Source organism: Mus pahari, chromosome 2, assembly GCF_900095145.1.
Source record: "Mus pahari chromosome 2, PAHARI_EIJ_v1.1, whole genome shotgun sequence".
Taxonomy (NCBI): domain Eukaryota; kingdom Metazoa; phylum Chordata; class Mammalia; order Rodentia; family Muridae; genus Mus; species Mus pahari.
Genome location: NC_034591.1, coordinates 110,106,458 through 110,115,699, shown reverse-complemented (window position 1 = coordinate 110,115,699; position 9,242 = coordinate 110,106,458).

Here is a 9,242-nt window from a genome sequence, read left to right as displayed (position 1 = left end):
AGTGTGTGTCTGTGGTGTTCCTAATATCCCCAGGCTCGCTCACATCAGTCATCTCCCATCTGTGCTGGTTTAGTGCTCTCTCTCTCTCTCTCTCTCTCTCTCTCTCTCTCTCTCTCTCTCTCTCTCTCTCCCTCTCCCTCTCTCTCTCTCCCCCTCCCTCCCTCCTTTCCCTCTCCTTCTCCTCCTTCCCCCCATCTCCTCTCACATGTTCCTGTGTATCTATGCTATCTAGTGACCATATTCAATCTTGCAGGAGTCATAATGCGTGTTCTTTGGCATATGTTCATCAATGTCCTCATGAGGCTATAGGGAGATAGGGCATCCTTGTTGTCCGAGTATACTTACACTTGGCAGGCAAGGTTTTCCTAGACCATGTTGCTCTGAAATCCCATGGAGGAAAAGAATTGCAGCATGAGTAGAGGAGGTCAGACTTAGGGGAGCCCACTGATGAAAACCATATCTGCCAAATCAAAATCAGTACTCCATCAAGTTTGGGAACAGTTAGTTCTTCTTGAGTACCTAGAAGGATGACAAACTTCCTGCCTTCCATGCGGGATTATCTTATTCTACTGTTCATTATCAGGAAAGAATTCCTCTTGGGAAATGGAGAATAATGAACTTTTAGGAACTGTTCCACTTTAGATTTCAGGTGACCCCCCCCCCTCCAAAAGCTTCTGGTGCTACTGAGAGTTGATTGAAACACAGAGACTCCACATTCATCAATGGGTCCATCTATTTATGGATTTGTAATGTGATATCATTGGGAATGCTGGAAACTTAGAAGGTGGGGCCATCTTGAAGGAAGCAAGTCACTGGAGTGTGTCCTTGGTGGTTTTACTGTGTTGATGGGTGCTTTGGGCACCCAGGAGGTGAACAGCTGTGCCTTCATATGCTCTTCCATTGTGACCTTCCATCTTACCACAGCCTATAAACAATAGAGCCAGCTGAGAACACCCACTGTAGGCTGTAACACCCGAAACTATAAGCCAAAATATATTTCCTCCTTTTACGCGTTCTCTCAGTTCTTGCCCTTGGGAATGGTTTCTCCAGATCTGTTGTCTGCCCTGCTCAAGATCAAACCGTTATCAAGCACCATGGTGTAAGAGAGGATGACCAAGAGCAGAGAGAGAGGCAAGCACCTTGATTCTGATCATCCAGTCTCTCAGGGAGTGAGAATGAGAAGGTGACTCTTACTTGAGTCAGGGATGACTGCCCCACAGTTCTTCACTTTACGGCCCTCGTCAATCCTGGAAAGAAGGATCAACAAGGCAGTGAGGTAGAAGGCAGGCGGTCAGCTTGGTAAATGGGAAGCCGGATGTGGGGAAAGGCAGCTTGATGGAAGGAAAGGCAGAATGGCGGAAGTCTGAAGAACAGAGCCGAGTTGGATCTGAGTATACAACCCGGGTATATATCACTTAGTAACTGTAATCTTGAACAGTCCGTTATCCTTGTTGAGACCCAACCTCCTCATCTGAGAAATGGATGATATTGTTCTAGAGCTACTGTAATAATAATTGCAAGTCAAACTACTGAGAAAGTACTCACCATAGCTCCTGACATACAGTAGGTACTTAATCTGCAATAGGGTTTATTTTTTCTTTGTTTGTTTGGTTTTCATTCATCCATTTGAGAAGTCATTGTGACCACAGGATAGTTTAGATCTCTTAAAATTTCTTCTTTCCTCAAAGGGGACTTTATCATTGACTGTTGTCCCAATTGCCCTATTCAGACTGTTAGCCACTCTCCACCCTCGTATGCTACTTTGCTTCTATCTCATGGTACATTTATGTCTAGTGGGTCATACAGTCGACTTAGATTCTTATGTCCATTCTGTCTCATAGTGACATGGACTATCGCCTGTAACACATTACTTGAAAACATTACTCATAGCTAATAGGTGCTAATCAATATCTATTGGTTGAACTAAAGAAGACTGAAGTAAGCAGTTAAGTATGGGTCCAAGGCTGGTGTTTCCTGGCACTATGAATGTAATGCTTGGGAAATCCCCATCAGCCTGTTTTCTCCTCCATAAGTTATTAATGATGCTCTTTTTTTTTTTTTTTTTTTTTTTTTTTCAGGCTAGACACAGAGCACCACAGAGTAAGCATGCTTACCAATGGCCGCTTACCATCTTTCTAAATAAGAAAAGGATTGGGGAGAAAACATTAAGAAGAATCGCCACCCATGCCACAAGAACATCAGTGTAGGCTTCAAGATCCCCAGAGAGACAACGAAGACACATATAGTGACAAGAAATATTCCTGCAAATGTCTGTGGTCTGGTATGATAACCAATATGAAGAGGCAGAGGCATTGCCAGTTTTCAAGATCAACTCCACTGTATCCACAGGGACAACTGCTTCAGGAGGCAACATTAGAATGTGCCTGTGTACCTTTCCCCTCCTTCAGGGATATAAAGATGAGCAACATCATTACCATGGCCCAGCGCAGGGCCCTGAGCAGGACTGTGCCCTTCAGTGTCTCAGAGTTATTACCAAAAAGCAGTTCCATGAGGTCTGAGACTGACTGGTGGGCAAGTTATTTTTCCACTCTAAGAAAACTAAATAGCAGTGTGGCAATGATTCCCACCAATCAGAGAGTGAAGGGAGATAATCCCTGTAGAACACTGGGCCAAATCTCTGGGGCATGATAACTACTAACCAGAACAATTAAAACATGTGCTGAACAGTTTCTTGATTTCTAAGCTAGAATAGGCACAAATAAGCCTTCCAAACTTCTCTAGCCTGTCATTTGGTGGCCAGTGGGAAGTCCAGAGGCTGTCATAGGTTTGGCTGACAGTTTGAGTGGTGCCAGGATTGTGTCAGTGTGACTGCCCACAGACCTGTCATGTTCCTATGAGTCTGCCTTGTGATGGGAATGAGAATCATTGTCACTGGCTTAGAATCTGATAATCCCACGGTTTCTCAAATATAGACCAAGGCTTTTCTTGCCAGCAGGCATCATCATCATCTGTGTGTGTGTGTGTGTGTGTGTGTGTGTGTGTGTGTGTGTGCGCGCGAGTGCTCATGCACTATTGTATCCCGGAGGCTGGGGGTGTGCAAGAGCGATATGTGTTTCTGGTTAATGAAGAAGTCAGCTGTCACATTTTTCTATGTTCCTTCTACTCATATGAAAACTTTAAGATAGATTATTGGAATGCATTAAAAATGAAGTCTGGAGATGTGGGGAGATGACTCAGCAGTTAAGAGCACCGGATGCTCTTCCAGAGAATCTGGGTTCAATTCCCACCACCCACATGGCAGTTCACAACTGTCTGTAACTCCAGTTCTAGGGAATCCAACATCCTTATACAGACATACAGACAGGCAAAACACTAATGCACATGAAATTTAAAATAAATAAATAATTTTTTTAAAAAGAAAAAAGATAAAAATGAAGCCTGAAGCCACCTCAAGTCTTTGGGGAAGAAGCTTGACCTTGCTGAGAGTAACTAGAACTCACATTTGTGTGGGCATCAGGTACTTTCTCTATTAGTCATTCACCTGGCCATTTACTCAGCCATGTGCTTGTTTAAACTGCATTGGTTGGAGTGCCAGCCATATGCCAGGCACTGTGGATTCAATGTTAACCAGGACATCTGTGTATCCTTTATCTTGAAACTTCAATATTGATGATGGAGGTAAAGATGCAATCATTTGCTTTGAATCTGTAGACTCGAATAATAATTAGTTGTCAGTTCATGTATAAGGCCTTGGTAATCCTCAGTTGCTTGATGGATGAACTGTGATCAATACTATAAGGCGGGTATGCAGGGTATTTCTCTGTTCCCATTCTGAAAACTTAGCCAAGACTTCTAAAAAGAAATAACATTTGAATTATGATATTTAAAGTTAGGTGAGGTTTATATGTGTGGTCTTATTTCGCAGATGAAGCCATAGGAACTCGGAACAGTTGTGTGACTTACTTAAAGAGTTGAGGTCTGAAACAAAACAACAACAGCACCAAAAGCAAGCAAACAAACAAACCAAAATCAACCCACAGCTGCATGCTTTGTATAGAACAGATGGCATTTCCGGAACTAGGAAAGTTCAAGATCCGTGACAAGTCTGATGAGGGCACCATGCGTTGTCATTCGATGGCACATGACATCACATGGGAGAGCAAATAAAAGAGCTGAGTGACACTCGTGGAGGAAAGAGGGAAGCATGGCATGAACGGAAGCAGCTGAGCAATCTCAGGAGCCTAGTGTTTGCAGAAGCCAGCCCAGCTCCTTGGGGCTTAGCCTCATTACAGATGAACACCCATGCCTTGAGGAATGGACCTACACCTGAGGAGAAGGCTCAGCTGGGAAATCACTTACTCGTAAACATGGGTACCTAGTTCATGTCCCCAACATTGACATAAAAAAGCCACTCCTCTAACCCTAGCACTGGGGACACAGACCAGAGCATCCGGAGGTTTTCTGGTCACCTGGTATAGCTGAATTAGTGACGTCCAGGGCCAGTTAGAGACCTTATCCCAAAAGATAAAGTAGAGAGATGTCAATAGAAAAAAAAATACCCAATGTTGACCTCTTACCATCATTAACACACCCACATGCATGTGTGCATGGGCACACACACAGAAAATTAGAGACATACATGAACACACACACACACACACACACATGCACGCACACACATGTACACACACACTGACACTCACCAAAAATAACTGAGCCCCCATAATCTAACCACCTATCATGCCTCCATCTTTTAAATGTTGTAACACTTTCCACTTGGGGGGATGTGAAACTTTAAGGGAACAAATGATTTCTGAACCCTAACATACTGTACTTCACGGGATCCAGATTTTATGGTTCCAGTTCTAACTCTAGACCTGGTATTCTTTCTGGCCTGCTGTATTTGATGTAGCTGTATTCTAATGAAAAATATATTTTAGTGTTGCTCAAAAGATTTTTCTCTAAGTCTATGAAATGTGTGCTGGGGTTCTGAAGAGGTTCTGGTTCAGCTGGTCCAGTGGACTAAGGAAAGGGGGGGACACATTTGTGTGGGCTCCTCAAGTGACTGGATGCACAGTGTTGATGAGAACATGCTCTGGGTCTTTCTAACGCTCTCTACTCCAGGACTCAGTTAGAGTACTTCATAGTGGAAGCAAATACTACTGTAAATCAAAGCTCTTCCTGTCACTAGCAGTCTTGGTGCTGTGGACCTTGGGGTCTCTGTGAAGCTAGGACTACATTGGCATGTCTCAACCCTCATTAAATGATGCTTATATCTTCAGTCTGGACAAGTGACCTTGAATCTCCAGAGAAAGGACCCAGGAATCGGCACTTACTGGAAGTTTCCATTTGACTGAATGGTAGATGATCTCAAAGGTCCCTTCTGACTTGGAAACCTGCATCTATGAAATCAGCCAACCCCTGTGGCCTGGGATAGTGGAGGATGCAGGGGACATTACAGAAAGCTCAGCTTTGGTGGGGAGGGGTGAGGATGACTGGGGCTGTGGGCTGATGTATTGCCAAGACCTGCTGCTCTACTCAGCAGTGTCTTTGTGAAAATAGTAACCCCCCTCTTTTCCCTGACTGATTTATGTGACAGTTGGAAGGCAGCTTCCAGAACAGTCTGTTCCTCCCCTCAGCATTATTAACATAAATATGTGCACCGGCCTTCAGCTCCTGCTTTCTGTGTACACTAGGCTTAAGGGGCCTTGAAAGCCGCAGGCCAGCTGAAGAAAAACCAGGGAGAGGAAGTGTTGTTAGAGATACTGGAATGAAAGGGGGAAAAGGACAGGAGGTTGCTAAGAGACAATGTCAAGCTGGGCCATGGGATTAACAGCCAGAATCAAAGCAAGAACTTAATGGTATATTCTTGCAGTGGGAGCCCTTTCCAAGCACAAGGGGTGGAGGGTGATTACCCAAGTAATTCCACCCCAAGTCAGCCGGAAAGGCCCCCTTTCCTTCTTGGCTGGATGCAAAGTAAAAACTAAGTGATTAAAAAAAATAATTCTAGCTAATACCATCCTCTAGCTCTGGGTAGAGTGGAGCAGTGCTTAACTGTCGGCTGACTGGCAGTCTTTACTATGCTAATGAACACCGAGAATCACTAATCCTCAAATTACTTGCAACCTGTTTATTGAGAGTGGTCAAACATTTTCCTAGATATATTTGGGGAAACTGTCTTATGAAATGACTACAATATTTCATGGCCCCGTGCTTTGGTTCCAAACATAAATCAGTTTAAACAATAGCCTTGTGAATTGGTTATTACCGCCTTCCTCCCTCCACCCCCCACCCCTCCACCCCTCTTTGCAGAAGTGAAGTCCTGAAGAGGCTCAGCAAACTTGTCGAAAACGCCTCAGCTAGTGGGGAATGAAGAACTTGGGTAGGGGGGTTCTAGGATCTGGATTTGCATCTTGCTCCTGCTGACACCTCCAGCTGTGACTCAGTTTTCACATGTGAGAAATGGAGACATACCTTGCAGAGTTGCCAAGCTTAGAGATAATACACATGCTATATATTCCAAAAATAGCCATAGATACCGTCCATCACTTCTGCCCCTCGTATCATCAACACCGACATCGCTGCGTTGACGTCGTGAATTTAATACTTAGAAAGGCCGTTCATAGAAGTGTTTTGCTTGAATCCAGTGAAATAGTAGGTTGAGGCATGCAAGAGGCTAGGTAAATGATAAACCTCTTGAGAGAAATGGGAAATCTTGTTGCCATTCTTTGGGCCAAACTTGCTACCAGCTACCAGACATACAGTATCATTCTGGGCACGAGGCTTCATGGGGCCAGTTTCTGCTTTACAGCAGATGATTGGTAGAGCCAGAGGAACTGGTGACTTCTGCCCCGCCCCTTGCCATCATAATCCTTCAGGGGCTTGTTCACACAGCTTTCTAAGCTCTGAACCTTGAAGAAGTGCTTGAACCCACTTGTCTGTGATGATTCCTAGAAAATGTAGGCATTTGGGAACTTCCAACTGATTCTCACCATCAGCCTGCTCTTGAAGCCACTGGACTGGACTGGGCATGGCAGCACAACCCTTAAACCCCAGTGCTTGGGAAGCAGAGGCAAGGACAGAGGCAGAAGCATGTGGGTCTCTATGAGTTCAAGGCCAGTCCACAGAGTAAGTTAAGATTATCTAGGGCTGCAGTGTAAGAGCCTGTCAAACAAAGCAAAACAAAACAAAACAAAAAATCCAAAATTGAAAACTCTTAAAAAACAAAAACAAACAAAACAAACTAAATCAAGAAATAAACAGAACCTACCAACGTCTAGACTGATTAAGATGTGGAAAGCCTTTCTATTCATTTTTCCCTCAATGACTCAGAGGAACTGGTAGAATTATCCTTTGGCCCATTTTTGGTTATTGTTCTTGGTTGGGTTTGGGGGGGAGTATCATTTTGGGTTATTATTTACTGTGGTTTTCCCTTGTGCAAGTACACAACTTTCAAACATTCTATCCTCTGAGTGACAATTTTTTTTTTTTTTTTTTTTTTTGCCATGCTTCCTGTTCAATACAGTAGCTTGCATTGGTAAAATAGAGGCCCTTGAGGGGCCTTGTGTAATGACACTGCACTAACTAGGCCTGGGTTCAGATCACCATGTGGAATTAAGGAGGGAGATAAAATACACTGTAGATGGGAGAGGAAAACTATGGAGTATGGGGGTCATGTGTCCATCCTAGAAGGCCATGATATGCAAAATATTTATTGTTGCTGCCATCAGCTACCTAATGCCAGTGAAAAGCCAGGCAGGAGAAATAAAATCCCCAGTTATGGTTTAGAAATTGCCTTCAAGACAGCAGGAAATAAAACTGCTCCCAAGTTCTTGTCTATTGGCATCTTTCCCTTCGTGGACTAGCATGCACATGAGTAACATTTTCATGGCTGACTTTAAATTAGCCTTGATTTCTCTGTCAAGTAGAGTTAAAGTTCTTGGTAAGATATTTCATTGCTTGCCTTAATGTGATGATTTCAAGCCTTCTAAATATTTATGCCAGTGTCATTATTTAGGAAAATAATCTAAAAGAAAAGGTTAGCCTTCACCACTATTATTGGCCTGGGGTTCTAACATATATCCTAAAATAGTTCATACTTGAAAATTGAATTCTCTATTAAAATGTCACCACATGGAGATATGTACTGGAAGAGAATATGAATGCTTGCCTCTTTCTAGTTACATAATCCAGGGCAATATTCTTCAATTCCTTACATACCAGTTTGTGGATTTTTTTTTCATCCCGATTCAAAGATAATTATATCTGATTTGATAGTTTCTAGGAAGGTGAAAGGAGAAAACCAAGGTCAAGAGTTTGGCACATACTAAAAGTTTAACAAGTAGTAGCATTTTTATCTTGAGTTTTTTTCCAGTTCAGTTTACTCATTACTAGTCTTCTTGTGACTAAGTACCAGTGCCTCCCTGAGTTTATGTCCCCTCATCTGTGAAACAGGAAAATTCTATGTATTTACAATGTTGTCAATGTGTCATGACTGATGGTTCCATGTAAAACACTGAGCATCCTGCATGTTTATCAGTGCTGACTCGTGTTCTTTGCAGAAATGATGCGCTATCTGTTTTACAGAGCTCCTTCATTCAAAAACCATACCATCCATTCCTTTGTCCAAGTACATCTCAATCCATTTTGGAACCCTGGAAACAACATAACCCAAAGAAAGGTGTGATGTCACCACTTTCTGTTCTCAGGGAGGGCATCTCTTAGATGAGGAAGAGGCCAAGAGCCAAGTGCTAGAAAGCATATGTGTTACCTAGTGAGATCTAGGGCCCCTTTGCCTAGAGAACATCTCCCCAAATGCTCTTATCAACCATCATGTTGGCTGACACCAGATGCAATGCAAGTAGCTCAGGGCAGAGTGAGTGTGTTGGCGATTTTATGTCAACTTGACAGAAGGTATAGTTACCTAAGAGGAGGGAACCTTAAGAAAATGCCTCCAAAGCCGAGTAGTAGTGGCGAGTACCTTTATTACCAGCACTGGGGAGGCAGAGGCTGATGGCTCTCTCTGAGTTTGAGGCCATCTTTGTCTACAGAGTAAGTTCCAGGATAGCCAAGGTTATACACAGAAACTTTGTCTCAAGAAGAAGAAGAAGAAGAAGAAGAAGAAGAAGAAGAAGAAGAAGAAGAAGAAGAAGAAGAAGAAGAAGAAGAAGAAGAAAAAGAAGAAGAAAAAGAAGAAGAAGAAGAAAGAGAGAGAGGGAGGGAGGGAGGGAGGAAGGAAGGAAGGAAGAAAGAAAGAAAGAAAGAAAGAAAGAAAGAAAGAA